The 17176-nt window shown below is 44.8% G+C and overlaps 1 long non-coding RNA gene across 1 annotated transcript; it reads right to left on the reverse strand.

Moving 5' to 3' along the window:
• Window positions 1-14937: 14937 nt before the first annotated feature.
• LOC134624134 (uncharacterized) lies at window positions 14938-16656 on the reverse strand. The gene is made up of 4 exons (XR_010093454.1): window positions 16598-16656; window positions 16170-16235; window positions 15087-15128; window positions 14938-15011 (listed from the first exon to the last, which is right to left on the reverse strand). It is a non-coding gene; the product is annotated as an uncharacterized LOC134624134 (long non-coding RNA).
• Window positions 16657-17176: the final 520 nt, after the last annotated feature.

Consider the following 17176-nt stretch of genomic DNA (forward strand, 5'->3'; position numbering starts at 1 on the left):
CCACCACATCAGATCAATTGCTCTGGGCTCCTTTGATCAGCTCCATCACCTAGTGGGGATGGGGGGTCATAGTTTGGTCCCACCTTCACTGTTGTGATCGGTGTGGGGGTAGGGACAGGCTTAGGGCGTCGGGGGGTTCCCCAGGAGCATCTTCCTTGGGGGGCTCAACCCAGGGTAGCGGTCATGGCCAATTAGGGGCTCTGTCGGCTCTTAGGTGACGGTTTCCTCGTGGCTGCGTGCAGCGGGGCTAGGGGAGGGTCTGTGCTGACGGACGTGGGTTACTGACCTGGTAGCCTGGTTGCCCCTGGGTGGATCCGGGACGGGCGTGAGGTTCTGGGGGCGCTCCGTCTCTGGGCTGGGGCCCTGGCCGGGCCTCAGGGGTTTGGGTCCTGGTTGGTGTGTTGCCGGGGGTTGTGGGCGGGTGGGTGTATGGGGGCCCAGCCCTGGCGCAGGGTGCCGCCGGTGCATCGAGCCACCTGGGGGGGCTCTTCAACTGGTGGAGGAGGTTGTCACATCTTGCAGGAGCTTTCCTTTCTTCAGGAACTCTCTCTGCAGGAGGGGGAGATACAGGAGAGGTGGAGGAAGATCCCAACCTGGGCGTCTATTGCCTTGTGTAGTCTGGAAGATGAGTGGATGATGGGGTGGGTGCAGTTTTCTCTGTGGTGGGGTCGGGTGGACTGTCCCGGGCTCTGTGGGGCCGGGCGGCGCTGCTGCACTGGGCCCCGGTCCGGATGGGCCTGGGCCCCCTTTCCCTGGCGGGTTGCGGAGTATGGGGGTGCCTACTGGGGTCAGCGGGGGAGCTGGCCCCAGGGAGGGGTCACTTGCCCCTCCCTTCCTTCCCTCCCCATCTCCAGCTGCCTCCCTCTTCCCGCTCCACCACAATCACCCACACATGCAGGGCCTTGGGGTAGGGGTGTGTCACCAGGGTGCAGAGGAGGCATCCCCCCCCTCTGTCCCCTTCTGGCTGCCTGTGCCTCAATTTTATCCCACGACTTAGACATTCACATTACTCACACTCTCATTACACATACATATAGGATCTTGGGGGTGGGCACGCCACACGGAATCCAAATTGCCAACAGGGTGTACACCTCACCCCTGGCGTCGTTGCCCACCTCTCAATTTTAAATACACGTAGACATTGAGGGCCAGCAGGAGGGGCTATGCGCTTACCTGCTGCTCTGGCAGGTAGCTCCATGCCCTCCTGGGTTTTAAATGCACCTTAGAACACACGTACATCAACACTACATATGAGCGGGTGGAGGGAGGTTTGGAGTCTTCTCACACCCCCGTTCTCTGCGGCCTGCTGGAGCGGGGGGGCTAGGAGGAGGAGTTGGCCGTCCGACTGGGGTCTGGAATGTGGGGCCTCCCTGCTGCTGCGGAGTCCGGGGCGGTCTGCTTCTCTCCACCGCAGGGAAAAGGGTAACACCACCTGGGTCTGGGCACAAGGGTACCTAGACCCGGTTCTTAGAGTACGCTTGGGGAGTGTGATTGTGTGTACAGCGTCTCTTTATGTCTGTCTCCACGTTGGTTGAGTGTGGAGTAATTGCAATTGAGAGCATGAGGGTGGGAATGGATGTTTGTATCTGTGTGTGCCTGTATGTCTGTGTCTATATGTCAGGTTGGGTATCAGACGCCACCTCTCTGGGGACATCTCAGGCCCTCCAAGGTTTGGAGGCCTATCTCCCCCCACCACTTCCCCTGCCGGTGGTGGACGCCTTCAGACATCGGTGCGTTGGTGGTTCTTTGTGTCCGGGGATGGGCGCCCAGGTACCCACCGGCTCACTCCTTGGCGGCTGCTTGTCGGGGCCTGGAGCCTGGGGCTCGCTCAGGCCACTTCGGGGATGGGGTGCCCTCGGCCTCTCGGCCCAGGGCTCAGTCACTCAGGCACAGCTGGCTGCCGGCGGAGCTCACGGGCACGTCACTGCAACCCCCCCTGGCTTCTGCTCCGCGGCTGCTGAGTGACCCCTCATCTAGGACTCTCCTCAGCTCTTTCTTGGATAGTGGCGCGGCTGCCCCTTCTGTTGGTCTTCCTTGGTCTCTTGTGTTCTGGGGGCCTCTGGATGTCTGGAGTTTTGATCTCCTCCACACCTGCTTCATGCCCTGGAGGATGGGGCAGTGGCCCCCCACACCCTCTAGCAGATCATTACATGAAGGAACCTTTTTTAAAAAAAAAAAAAAAATCAAGCGCGTTCATGCTCACAGGTGTACACACAGGTGATCACACACACAAACTACACCCTTTTTGGCTCCTACCTCAAAGCACACTGTGCGCTGTCAATCTCACGTGCTGCACAATAATGTTTAACATTTAGTATTTACTGCCATATTCCCATATATCATTGTGATGTTGTTTATTCTATTACTCTTGTTTTCTTCTGCTTGTTTTCTTTTTTCTTTCTCAACAGGTGATCCAGGTGGTCAATATGTATTTTTTTTTTTTTTGTCTGCTTATTCTGTTGGTTTTTTGTTTTTTGCCCTTTTTCCCCGTCCCTCTTCCCCACTGTTTTTCTTTCCCTCCTTCCTTCTCCCCTTTCTTTCCCCCAGTAAAGTCTGTCCCGCATACAACAAGTGAAAATAAAATAAACAATTAAAGGTGAATCAAATAGACCATTACAGCAAGGCTGGGATGGTCCATTTGGTAAAGTAAATCCGTTGGGCATCTTTCTTCGCCTTTAGACAATAATTCTAATGGCAAAAGAACCAAACGGGACAGGCAAAAAAAAAAAAAAAAAAAAAGAATACAGTTACTTTGTTGAAATAAAGGGATTACGTGGCGGTGTTTCCTGTTTCATATGTTAGGCTATGCTCTCTCTATTTTTGGTAATACCACGCCGGTGGAAACCCAAACAAAACACGCATTAAGAGGCTCTAATGCCTGTGTCTCAATCTTGCGGCCCATGTCACCTCTACTTGCGGCCCACATAATGACGTGAAGAAATATTTTTTTTCTCTCTCTCTCTATCTATCTCTTAATGCGTGTTTTGTTTGGGTTTACACCGGCGTGGAATTATCAAATAAATAGAGAAGGCATAGCTGAACATATAGAACAGGAAAAGACCGCCGTGTAATCCATTTATTTCAACAAAGTAACTGTATTCTGAATACCACATTTTTAAACGGTAACTGTAATGGTAAATGGACTGATTCTTATATAGTGCTATTCTACTCAAAGCGCTCTATACAACATGCCACATTCACACCCATTCTTAAAACCAGCACTGTCTCTAAACTGCTGTCTAACCACATTCACACTCCGATGGATGCATCGGAGAGCAACTTGGGGTTAGTATCTTGCCCAACGATACTTGGCATGCAGACTGGAGGAGTCTGGGATCAAACCACCAACCTTCCGATCAGTAGGTGACCTGCTCTACCTCCTGAGCTACAGCCACCCCAATGGAGTACATTTACTCATATTTTGTATTTTAAATACATAACGGCGGTACATGTATTCCGTTACTCCCCAACACTGTCTGTATCATTTCTTGCAATTGTGCAATCAAGGCCTAATCATCATCATCGTCATCATCATAGAACTCCTCAACCTGAATGTAGGGAATAAACCAGGAAAAATGTGGGAAAGAATAAATAAATAAACACTTTATTAACACCATTCGTTAAATATATTATATAGATGTCTCCAGGAAGGCTGCCCAATGGATTACTTTTCAAGAAGATGTCAATGTCATATTGGCCCACTTGATTGATCTATATTATTATTGTTTATTTATTTTATTTTGAGTTATTACAAATTGGACAAACAATTAGACAGAAAGGAAGAAAGAAAGAAAAAAGAGGGGAAGGGAGGACAGTAAGAAAAGACACTGCGAAAATCCATTGGATCACCTATTAAAAGAAGAAAAAACAAAACCAACAACAAGAGAACGACACAATATAGAGATCAAAGCAACAACCTAGAGACGTGTAAGTAACAGTAAATACTAAATATTGAATGTTACTGAGCAGCACGCAGGACCGACACCGCACAATATGCTTTAAGATAGCAACAAAGGAAGATATCGTTTATGTCTGTGAGCACCCGTGTGTACACCTGTGTACGTGAGCTGAGTTCAAAAGATTTATCCATGTAACGATCTGCTAGAGGATGTGGGGAGCCATAGCCCTTCCCCCCACCTAACCACCGCGGAGGAAACTACACCCACCCCATCATCCAATCATCTACCAGACTACATAAGACAATACACAGCCAGGTTGAGTTCATTTTCCACTTCTCCTTTGCTTCTCCCTCACCTGCAAGGTAGACTCCTGTAGAGCAAAGACCTCCTGCACGGATGTGACAACCTCTCCGCCAGTTGAAGAGGCCCCCATTTCCACTGGTGGACTAGAGGCCCCCTGCGCCAGGGCAGGGCCCCCGTACACACGCCCACCCACAACCCCCAGAGACATACCAACCAGGAGCCGAGCCCCCAGGGCCTAGCCAGGGGCCCAGCCAGAGGCGGAGCACCCCCAGAACCCAAGCCTGCCCCAGACCACCTAGGGGCATCAAGGCTACCAGGCCATTGACCCACATCCGAAAGCACAAACCCTCCCCCAGCTTCCTGCACGCGGCCATCGGGAAAACACCACCATTGAGTGAGACATGTTACTGTTAGATTGTAGTTCTTGTGAACGTTTTCGTGAGTGAGTTTCCCCTTTTGTGACTGATCTTCTCTGAACAGTTTTCCCCGGACCTGCTGCTTAACTTCCCGCTTGGAGTACGAGTGAGCCGGTGCTTGGAGGTGCGTGTTGGAGTGCGAGTGTGTGAGAGGATTTTCCCTTGCCAAACCTGCCTTGGATGCCTGAACCCCTGGATTCTTCCCCACTTGTACATATATTGCATCTGGTGTTGTGTAAATAAACTGTCAAGTTGAACTGCAAATGACTGTATGCGCCTGACTCCTCCCTTACCCATGACAGAAGCCGATCAAAGGAGCTCAGAGGGATTGATCTAATGTGGTGGCAGAGGCTGTATCAAGACTAATGTGGTCTATCAGACGGTCTCTATATTGGTTAGGATTGAGATTATTTTGATTTATCCAGTTTATGAGGTTGGTTTTCTTGGCAATGCATATGGCAGTGAAAACCATGTGGGCTGTATTCATCTCTGCAGTGACGTCATCCAAGTTGCCCAACAAGCAAACTAGAGGGGAGGTTGGTATGTTACATTTCAGACACTTTGATAGGTCGTCACATTTCCCAGGCCAAAACCTTTGAACTGGTGGACAGTACCAAAGAGCATGGATATAATTGTCTCCATGTAGTATTTTGTATTGTATTAATTGCAGTCTGGGATTTCTAATCAATTGAAAGGTTTTTAAGCATACCTGTCAGGGACCTGGGTCTGAGGGACCTAAGGTCCATGAGCAGTGTGGACTCTTGTTATTATTATATGTGTTTTAGCTGCTCTGTGCTGCTGTTGTGTGTTTGCTCATTGTATGTATAGGCAGGTGTGTACTGGGTGTCTGTGTGTGTTTGCTGGTGCGGCTGTTTCCTGTAGGCCAGGTAACAGGCACCTGCAGGCCTGGTGGGTGTGGCCCTGCTAGGGGGCTGGCCACACATGGAGACCATGCCACACACCTGCTGCTGATCAGGTGCATCGGGGGAGCTATTTAAGAGTATGATGGAGCTCCCACTGACCCAGGATCGTTGAGTGAGACGCCACATCACTGTTTTTAGAGAGACAAGTTCAGTGAGGGTATGCTCTCCATAGTTAGTGTCCTGACAGCTGTTTCTATTGTTTCTCCCAGGAGGAGCGTGGAAAGCCAGAGAGCAGCGAGCACAGGGAGTGCAGGCACATGGAGCGGAGAGAATGAGGCACAGACTTATTGGGAAGAAGACACGACACGGGAGTCAGGGGAGCGCGGGATTTATTGTGTGAACAATTTACAGCACTGTAAATAAACGCACTGTTCATCATAAAGAGTCCTGCGTTTGGGTCCTCATTCCCCACATCCCCACATCTGCCACGCAGACCATGACAATACCTAAGACCAGAAGTTTTGGTCTAAGCTGACTGATAAGCTTCCCATTTTGCAATAGAACAGGATATTGATTGATCTATTTTAGAAAGTGTTCTGTATCTTTTTGACAATAATTTTTGGGTTTTACCCCTCTGTGAATCGCTACCTTATCATGGTGGAGGGGTTTGTGTGTCCCAGGGATCCCAGGGACTATGTTGTCTGGGACCTTACCGAGATTACCTAGGATTACTAGGCCCTGCCCTGAAGCCAGGCCCGGGGAGGGTGCCTGAGGGTGAGTGTCTGGTGGCTGGAACTTAATCTATGGGGCCCAGCAGGGCACAGCCCGAAAAAGGGCCATGGGCCCATCTTCCTGTAGGCCCACCACCCGCAGAAGGCACTGTAGGGGTCGGATGCATTGTGTGCCGGGCGGCGGCCAGGAGGCCCTGGCGGGCTGATCCCCGGCGACCAAGACTGGCAATAGGGACATGGAATGTCACCTCTCTGGTGGGGAAGGACCCTGAGTTAGTGCGTGAGGTTGAGAGGTACTGGCTAGATAAAGTCGGGTTCACCTCAAGGCACGGCTTGGGCTCTGGAACCAGTCTCCTTGAGAGGGTCTGGACTTTGTCTGGGGTGGGTATCTTGGTATCCCCTTGGCTTGCTGCCTGTAGGTTGGGTTTCTCCCAGTGGACAAGAGGGTTTGTTCCCTGCGCCTCCAGGTCGGGTAACAGGTCCTGACCATCAGCGCTTATGCACTGAGTGGCAGTGCAGAGTACCCAGCCTTCTTGGAGTCCCTGGGTGGGGTACTGGAGGGTGCTCCTCCAGGGGACTCTGTTGTCCTGAAGCTCAGCCAGCCTGAAAAGAACTATTTTTCTTCTGTTCACTCAGAGCAGAAAGTTAACCTCACAAAGACTGTGTTGCTGCCTTCCTCGTGGCCGGCCTTCTGAACTGCTCCATCGCTGCTGCTGCTGCCTTCGCGGTCAGCCTCCTGAACTGTATCCTCGCCCCCACTGCCTTCCGCACGGCCGGCCACCAGACCTGCTCTGTCACACACCCTTGACAGTTTAGTTTATTCTTGTCTGAGTCAGAAACACTTTCACGTGCAGAGCTGCATTCATGAAAACTCACACATCAAAATACCAGCCTCTTATTTATCTTGGGGAGACTGTGAGATCATGAACTCTCCTCCTTGATACAAATTGAAGGTTTCACCATAAAAAAATATGACAACCTTCAATTTATGGAATTGACATAGTAGTATGGACCGCATTTTTATGGTAGTCTTCAAATCTAGAGGCTAATGTCCAACGAACAACTTTGCGACACTTTCATAAAACCCACAGAGCACTTTAAAAAAAACAGAAACTAGGTGAAAGTCTGGCCTCTCTTACACAAAATACAGAGGAATTATAGGTTGCTCAAGACTTTTGAACAATATAAGAGTTTTAAGAATAAATAAAAATATTAAGCTGCACTCCAACATTATAATTCAAATCACATGTAGTGTTAGAGTAAGGGTGTTATTTTTCTGGGCAGGAGACTGAACAGGATGTCCTGGACTTAGATAAGGCTAAGAATTGCTAGATCATTTTAATGCAGCAAGGTCAGGCTAGGGAGGTGTTTTTCTTCAAATAATAATATCAAAGAATAAATAACACTCTGTGTTTGGATGATTTTATGAAAACATGGAGCTTAAATGCTGCTCAGTGTTTGGTGTCCCAGAACCACCTGGCAATCCCATGAAGTATTAGACATGGCTCAAAACTGGGCACTTATTTTATTCCATTATTTTTTTTACTCTTAAGCGCAGAAATATTTACATGAAACTCTGAAAAACTGTTTCAAAAACAAGCAAGTTGTAGTAGAATTTTGGAAGTTTTCCATTCATTTCAATGGGACAAAAAATGCATAAAAAGCATAATCCGGTTGTTCAGTCTGACGTCACTAGCCGTGTCTGGGCCTAAACTCCGCTGCAGGTCCGTATATCAAATGATCACTGTGGCATTACAAGGAGTTGAAAAACTGTCTAAAATCTTTCATCTTTAATAAAATGATCAGTGTTCTGCTTTACCAGGTGTAACAATTGAGTTTAACATCCAGGCATCCACGAAAACGGAATTTATGACATTTAACAGAGTTAGAAGCTAGCGAGCTAACTTCTATCTAAATACAATACAGCATGTCCTGACTGCGGGGTTTTGGAAACAAATTAAAACGTACAACTCTGTTATCACCTCCAACATAAATGAAGACAGAAAAATAAACAGCAGTGACGTTTGTGGGGTTACTGAAGTTTGGCTAGCTGGTATATAATGATGTGCTACGTGACCGCTAGCGACACAGCTATGTTAGCATAATATAAACAAGCTAACTTTTTTTCCACTCGATAAAAGTTAACGTGAGTGTTCTCGGTGGTCAGGAACAAATGCAATCGCATGGCAGGATGCTATAAAAGGACTAAACTTCAGCCAGGAGAACAACTGAGATAATCCATCCACAATACGAGGTTAGTCATTCATATACTGCTGCATGGGCTGTGCTGTAGTTACATCGTAAGGTTTTAAAAACTGAGCTTAAATAAATGATTAGCGGTAATAAAAGCCGAGGGAGGTCAACGGTGATCACTGACTGTTTTTAGGAGCTTTTTGAGATTAAATAGAAGAAAATACGAAACATTAAACATGTTAACAGCATAAAAGCCATATTAAACGCAGACTACTTTAGGCCCGGAAGTAGGATTCGTCGCATCATCACTGAACAACCGGATACTTTAAAAAGTATAAAAGTAATAAGCACCAAAAGTCATAGCCTGCATTAGCAAAAATAGCCTCACGGATCATTCAACAGCTGTTGTTTCATTTGTAGTTTCATTTAAGGACCGCTGCAACTGCTGTGCCTCTCCACACAGACAAAATCATGCCTGTGTGGAGAGGCACAGCAGCAGGGAAAATGCATTTGTGGCATTTCTTTCACCAATGAGTGTACTTTTAAACCTCATTAAAAAACTAAAGCTGATTCTGAGGGAGGCACTCACTGATGTTTCACTCAGTGATCCAATAACACACACAGTCACACACTCACCTTTTCTCATCTTCAACATTTTATATCTGGGATACATGAAGACACCAAAGGCAGCAGCCAGGAGAACCACAGGAACCAGAAGAGCAAAGAGAACTATGGGCCAGACTGGAGGAGGACGTACTGTAATCAACACAAACACAAACATCCTGAACATCATCCAACAGATTTTGATGAATTAACATCAGAGTTCACTTCTTCTCTGAACTTCAACCTTTATCTGCAGCACTGACCTGTGACCTTGAGGTCTACATAAGTCTTGCTCTGATCTCGTCCATATTTTCGGACAGTGCATTTGTAGGTTCCACTGTCAGAGACTGTAGGGTTCCTCAGAGTGAGGCTGAGGTCTCCAGTCTGCAGAGCATCAGCTCTCATTGATGTCCGGTTGGTGTAACGAATACTTTGTTCTTTAAAATCATCACTGCTCCGCAGACGCACGTGAACTATTTGGATGTTAAGGTCCTCTCGGTCCCACACTACTGCTGTGGACTCAAGGGCAACATCAGCTGGTACCTGACAGGGCAGATGCACAGACTCCACCCCCTCATACACCACCACTGCTGAGGCATGCTGGGAAGCTGAGGAGAGAACCATGAAGCAGTGCTGTGAGTTGGTGATACGGAATGAGGATGTAAATGCACATTGACATCAGATCAAAGGTCAAAGTCTTTATAATGTAAAGATGAGGTCAGTGCACAGGTGATCAGTCCAACTAATCAGGTAAAGAGAAGAGGACCACAAACACAGGAAGGCTATCAGTGAATACCTGGACCTGCAAAGGACCTGAAGGACACACAGCATGTGAGACAGTTAGACCCATGTGAACGACATTAGAGCAGAGCAGGTCATCACACACGACCACCTATTTTTATCACTAATATATAACCTGTGTATATCCTATAACATCTTTAGTGAGTTTCTGCAGAGACAAGTCACCCAACAAAACATTCAAGTTTTCAAGAGTTTCTGAATTCTTTAAACAGTTCAGCAGTAAGGAATCAGCATGGACTGCACACCTAGTTAGAGCACTCACCAAGTGAATCTTGAGATAGGAGACAAAACATTCATCAATTTTGGGCTTAAAAATATACATAAAAGTGTTAACCCAACTGACTAAAAGACAAACTAAGGCAATATTTATACAACAAATACCATTTATACATATATATTCATTTGAAATAGTACAATACATTACTAGCACCTTAAAAGTCTATTGTCCAGAAACAGGTGTGAAAATATTAAATACTAAAAGAAATATTAAAAGTCATGTAAAAATTAACATTACAGCTCTTGTCATGAAGTATTTCAGTCAATAATGTATATAATATCAAAATATGTAATCGAACATTTATTTTCATGCACATTTTAAAGTGATTAAAATCGTGTCCAGAGTTTTTGTCAACACCATCGCCAGTATAAAACAAAATAAGGAATCATTGTGTGGCAGAAGGCCCATTCATTGTGAGAAAATGGAGGATTGAGCCTGAGCCCAAACACAGAACATGATTCAAGGGAGTAAACTCATAAAGCCTTTAATAAAACGAGCGCTGCCCTTCCACCATGCATTGAATTCTGAGCTGAAAAAATCCCCATCATGCTCACAAACGAGCTAAACAAAGTCGTCTTTATCTGGCAGAATACTCAAAAAATATCACATGATGCACAAGGGTCGAAAGTTTGGCATGAGTTACAAAACACTGAGAGAAAAACATACCAAAGCAAAGATGTTTAATTTCCTCCAGACAATCTCTTCAAGTGTTCACAGTTTCTTTGAAAACCATTCTTGAATAATAACACATAAGCAAGACATCATCACCAGAGGAAAAGTAAAATGTCAAAGAATGATTAGGCAAAACCTTCACAATGCATTTATTGCGAGCAAAACCCAAACGTTTAACATAGTTATTCATCCTTCTGTGCATTGCGTCCATTCTACATCACATCGCCTAGAGTGTCAGATCAAACAACATGACAATGCCAGTACCACGAGAATACAAAACTGAGTATGAGGCTCTGAAGTCATTCAAAGCTGTGTCAACCAGCAAACTTGAAGAGTCATTCCAGCTTGTGTGTTGTTCTCCAGCTAATCAATCTTGCATAGTACGTACTTGTTCAATACGTCTAAACAAATATTAAAGTCTTCCTCCAGAGTAAGTGAAAACACAAGTGGAGTGGAAGCAGTGGAAACATATCAAAGAGCAAACAGAAGACGGAGCTCATTTTCACACCAAACTTCAGAAACACACTGCCACTCTGTCAGAGCTTATGGTTGTCTACCAAGACAAATCAACAAGTGAAACAACCACCCATTTCCACCTAGTTCAAAATCAAAACAGGGAGTACAGTAGTGATGTGCGATACCACTGATTTCCTTTCCGATCCGATACCAAGTAATATTCAGGGTGGTATCGACGATACTGATTCGATACCGATACTTTGTACAAAAGCTTATTTTATTTATTGTATCTCAAATTATAGCATCATAATGATTACAGGACATCAGATTACATGTTCTTATCACTTAATAATGCAGGGTTCATCACATAGAAATTAAAAAAAACTAAAGTTGTGCGCTATTTGAACACCTTGCCTGCATTGCACTAAAGGACTCAGTGAGAGGCGTCTGTCTCACCCTAGCAGCACCTGTCCCTCTCCTCCTCTTCAGTTCGCCTCAACATATGCTCGTCATATTCTGTGATATGATTTACTCTGAGGTGTTTGACAAGGTTAGTGATGTTGCCACAACCATACATGCCAACCCTCCTGATTTTTCCGGGAGAATCCCGAATTTCAGTGCCCCTCCCGAAAATCTCCCGGAGCCACCATTCTCCCCAATTTCTCCCGATTTTCCACCCGGACAACAAAATTGAAAAACCATATCACAGAATTCATAGCGTGGCCCAGCCAATTCCAGTTTCCAACAATGACGGCAGCTACTTAGGTTTAACATTACTCTTATTTCTCTTTCTGGGTCGCAAAAAAAAAACTTTTGACATATTTTCAGGTGAGAATGTAATTGTGTAAACTTCAAATATCTGAGCCGACCGACACATCGTCTTCAAACCCCGCTGTCTTTCACTACTCGGGTTAAACATGATATATAAGTCACTTTGATAACTTAAAATGTTATTGTTTGGCTTTTTCAGTGTTTTATTCGTCTGTGAGTAAATCAGTTTGACTGAGATTAAAGTTATTAGATTAGATTAAATTAAATGTAACTTTATTAATCCCTCGGGAGGGTTCCTCCGGGGTTTTCACACAGCTGACTAAACGTCAAACAGAAAATGATTAAACAGAAGTGTGAGATGGTCGAGAGTTTAAGTCAGCGCCCTGTTATATTTTAGATAGCAAGGAGCAGACGGCAGAGTTTCACTCCACCGAGGGAGCTCGTGACGTACTACCCGGCTTTCTTTAGACCGCGAAGGCCGGGTCCTCAGGTGGAAGCAGCCTCTGAATTTGGACACCCCCGCTATTTCCAATAATAACGGTGACATTTAACGTATTTTATCCGATAAATAAACACTGTAAAATGTATTTATGAGAGCAGACATCAGTGTGTGTGCACGCAGAGAATCAGAGCGTCTTTCTTACCGAGTAAGAGGAACAGCGGCATCAACTGCATCTTCCTCCTGCAGTCAAAGTCCCGTTAAATCTGATGCTCAGACAGACTGCAGACACACCCAGAGAAAGACGCACAATCACCAGTTTACTTTCACTTTCACAGCAGGGCCGGCTCCAGGATCTAAGCTTTAGGAGGAATCAGCTCCAATCATGCACGCAGTGGATTCCAATTTAAAATTGAAGAAAACAAGTATATAAATCATTTTAGTGTCTGCTTGGAGCTGAACTCACTCATGTCACACTACAGTGTTTGTTTCTATAGCAACATAATTAACTGGATATCCAAGAATAAGCCAGAATCAATAACTACAGATGTTTATTTAATGTGGTGTTTCAGGGCAGAGCCTTTAATTATGAAACTTGGTCAAAGGCTCAATTGTGATTATTTTTACAACAAAGTTAAAGAACGATTTGCAGCAAAGCAGAAAAGATGAAAAATGTGCACAACGTTGTTTCAGCCTCTGCACAGAGAGACAGCCCAGCATCAAGCACTTACAGTACAGACCCTGGACCAGCAGACTGACACTGCACACAGCTGGACACAAGTTAACAGGTCATAGTTCTTGTATTCATGCACAGCCTCTCTTACTTTCTCCCACTCTCTGTGCTCCTCTCTCTCTCTGTGCTTTCACCCAAATAATATAGTTACGCACAATTTAAAAAAACAATAAAAGGCATGAAACACACATCTGTGCACATCTGGCAAATAGAGACATGCCAGGATCAGAATCATGTTTATTCCCAGGTTTGAACACAAATGATGACTTTGTCCTGGTGTCTCCATGAAAAATAAAGACATAGTGGTCCAGAGAAGAATATACTGTATGGTATTTACAGTACGTCTCTGTATAAATACACATACCATGATATGCACTACCTACAGATATTAGAATAGAAATCAGAGCTTATGTCAGGGCTGTAATTTATTAACTAATAATGATTAATGAGGTTACATCATTAAACACATGCACAATAAAATACTTTAATTACTACTCCAAAGACTGACTTTATACATGCTAACAGCTGTGAGGGAGCCCCGCCCTCATGCACGCTCTGTTACTATAGTAACCTCACAGAAGCCATCTTATTGGTCAAATTAAGAATGCTCCAAAAGCACAAACACAGTCCAGAGGTCCAGTTCAGGTGAAGCTAGCAGCTACAGCCACCTGTGTCACCATCCACCTGTCAGTCAGAAAGGCCACGCCCCTAATAATGCAAACTTTAATATAAAAACAGGCGTTATGAAGAGACACCGAACAGTTTGTGTATCAGGCTGCAAACATGTTTGTTTCTGCTGTAAACTTTGACCCGAGTCTGATTCTTTCTGTCTGTTTGGGTTCTCAGACTGTGGGTTGTGACCCCCCAGGTGGGACATGGAGACGCTGCATAGCTGTGGATGGAAAAGTGGCCCATGATAAAGAGCCCAGTGACAGGTGACATATTAGCTCCTGTATCAAAGGTGGCAGGTTTACTTCCTGCTGACACACCTGGTCTCCCCCATCAGCTGTCCACCTGTTCATCCTCCAGCAGTTTGAAAGCTTTAGCAGGGTAAACGTTCAGTCTCTGTCCTCTCTCATGTTGGCTTGTTTGGTTTGGACCTCTGCATGTTGTCTCCTCCTCTGACCTCCTCAGCCAGTCACTCACAGCTCCTTCAGGATAACATGTTGGAGTCACTCTGGGAGAAATCTGCCTGCTCTGTCCACATCTCCACCCACACCTTTCCCACCCAGTGTGGCACCACCTGTTCTCTTTGTAAGTAAACTGTTAAAGGTAGCTCCAGGTTCTACATCTGCATTCACAGGTGTTGTGTTTAATTATGAGACTGATAAATTTTCAGACATGATTTTGTTTTATTCAATACATGAGACTTTAAAGATTAAAGAAAAGCAATCATGCAGTAACATAAAACACTGACAATCATACAGAAAGATGTTAAAAGTAAAACATTCTTCAGGTTAAAGGGAGTTCTTCCTTCCTACTGTCACCAAGTGCTGATCATACCAGTGCATGAGGAGTGAGATTTCCAACAACAAGCATCTGATGGCAGCAGTAAAGCTGAGGAGAGGAGCCGTCACTGACTGTCAGTGTGTAACTGAATTATTGAAAACATCCTGAGACTGTACAGCTCATTTTACTGAATTGTGATGTTTAAATGTTATTGATATATTGTTTATATTTTCCATCAGATCATATCTGCATAGAAACAGAAAATCCTAAAAGGTTTAATAAATGTTTTGTGCAGCTGTTCATGATGAACAATAAAACAACTGAGCTTCAGGAGACACAAATAGAAGAAGAGGAGCAGAGTGAAGGATGAAGTTCGTCCATGAGACCGAGTGTGTCCTCAGCTTCCTGTTCAGAGACAAACATCACTGATGTCAGCTGTTCACCTCTGACCTTTATTACACACCTGTATGGAAATGTTACCTGCTCTCAATCAATGCACAACACCTGGATCAGCTGACCACTCTGTAACAAACACAGAAGAAGTATTAGATATGTCCTCTGTGAGTGTGTGTGTGTGTGTGTGTGTGGATAGAGCACCACTATGTTTAATATTAGTAAGTTTAGTTATGTCTCTAGCGCTCCTACAGCCTCATTGAGAAAACATGATGTGGGCTTTTAGAGTTCTTATGATAAATAAAACACTTCATTTCCGGGTATACATGTTGTTTTACCTGCTTTCTTCTTATAATTAGACCCCATTCCTACAAAACTGCTCAAAGAATTCCTGCCATTAATTAATTCTTCGATCTTAAATATGATCAACCTATCTCTAATAATCGGCTATGTACCACAGGCCTTCAAGGTGGCTGTAGTTAAACCTTTACTCAAAAAGCATCTCTAGACCCAGCTGTCTTAGCTAATTATAGGCCAATCTCCAACCTTCCTTTCATATCAAACATCCTTGAAAGAGTAGTTGTCAAACAGCTAACAGATCATCCGCAGAGGAATGGCTTATTTGAAGAGTTTCAGTCAGGTTTCAGAGCTCATCACAGCACAGAAACAGCTTTAGTGAAGGTTACAAATGATCTTCTTATGGCCTCTGACAGTGGACTCATCTCTGTGCTTGTCCTGCTAGACCTCAGTGCAGCGTTCGATACTGTCGACCATAATATCCTATTAGAGCGATTAGAACATGCTGTAGGTATTACAGGTACTGTGCTGCAGTGGTTTGTATCATATCTATCTAATAGACTCCAATTTGTACATGTACATGAAGAGTCCTCTAGGAATGCAGGACTCTGCAGGAATGTCTTAAAGACATAAAGACCTGGATGGCCGCTAACTTTCTGCTTCTTAATTCAGATCAAACTGAGGTTATTGTACTCGGCCCTGAAAATCTTAGAAATATGGTATCTAAGCAGATTCTTACTCTGGATGGCATTACCTTGGCCTCCAGGAACACTGTGAGGAACCTTGGAGTAATTTTTGACTCGATTTTGACTTGACATGTTTTTCACATTTGGTGGTAAATAAATGCACTTTCAGGTGTGTTGTTATGGTTACCTGTTGTCTCACCAGCTTTCCTCTACCTTCTGAAGATCACCTCACCGTAAAGAACATCATCAGGGCCTAAAGACAGAAAAATGAATGAATGAAGCTGCAGCTTCAGTTCTGACTCACAGTTTGATCAGATGTGTGCTGTATGGCCAGAGTCCAGCTCAGTATCTCCAAACTGACTCTAAACCATCATCTCTCAAGACTTTTCCTCTGAGTCTGTGCTGGAAGGATGAATGAAGTCACACTAACTGTGCTCACTGATTTTAAAAAGAACACATCTGTGTTCAGAGATAATAAAGAATATCAGTTTCTACAGAACAAAACATCAAACAGAGTTTAACCTTCTCAGCAGCTCCCAATGTGAAAGTTAATCAGACTAAAGAAGGTGTGTGTCCTTCATCACTACACTGAACCATCGTCATCATCATCTGTACCTGAAGTGCGAGTCCTCACATCAGAGTAGATAACATCTGGATCATCAGGACTTTTAGCTGGAAAACACACACACACAATCATTTACCTGAGAAACTGTGTGTGTGTTATGCTGCTGAGAGCACACGCAGCGTACCTCTCCTAGTGTCTCTCTGTCTGATGGTGACATCACTGCAGTTCACATGTACAGGAGAGGAGGAGTGGAGCGCTGCTGAACAAAGAAACACACAAACACATTCACAGGGTTTCAGAGTGATGGGGGCAGTGTTGTGGAAATGACAGTCTTCACTAGTGGGGATAGTTACAAAGCTTTCTTCGTTATGAATTAGCATACATGATTTTATTGAACATGTGAAGAACTAGCAAAAAACCCAGAAACTCTTGTAGAGGACATAAAGTCAGAGATAGAGACGACAAGGAGCAGGTGCATCTAGTACAGGTAGAGCTGCTGCAAAAACCCACAGAGCTCAGCAGCCAGAGCAACAAACTCTGGATCCTTTGCTTTTAGTTAGCATTAGCAGCACATCCTGCGTCCGATGTGAAAGGACCTTTATGCTGCGCACTGTGACTCACAGCAATGG

This window comes from Pelmatolapia mariae, linkage group LG3_W (assembly GCF_036321145.2).
Source record: "Pelmatolapia mariae isolate MD_Pm_ZW linkage group LG3_W, Pm_UMD_F_2, whole genome shotgun sequence".
NCBI lineage: Eukaryota > Metazoa > Chordata > Actinopteri > Cichliformes > Cichlidae > Pelmatolapia > Pelmatolapia mariae.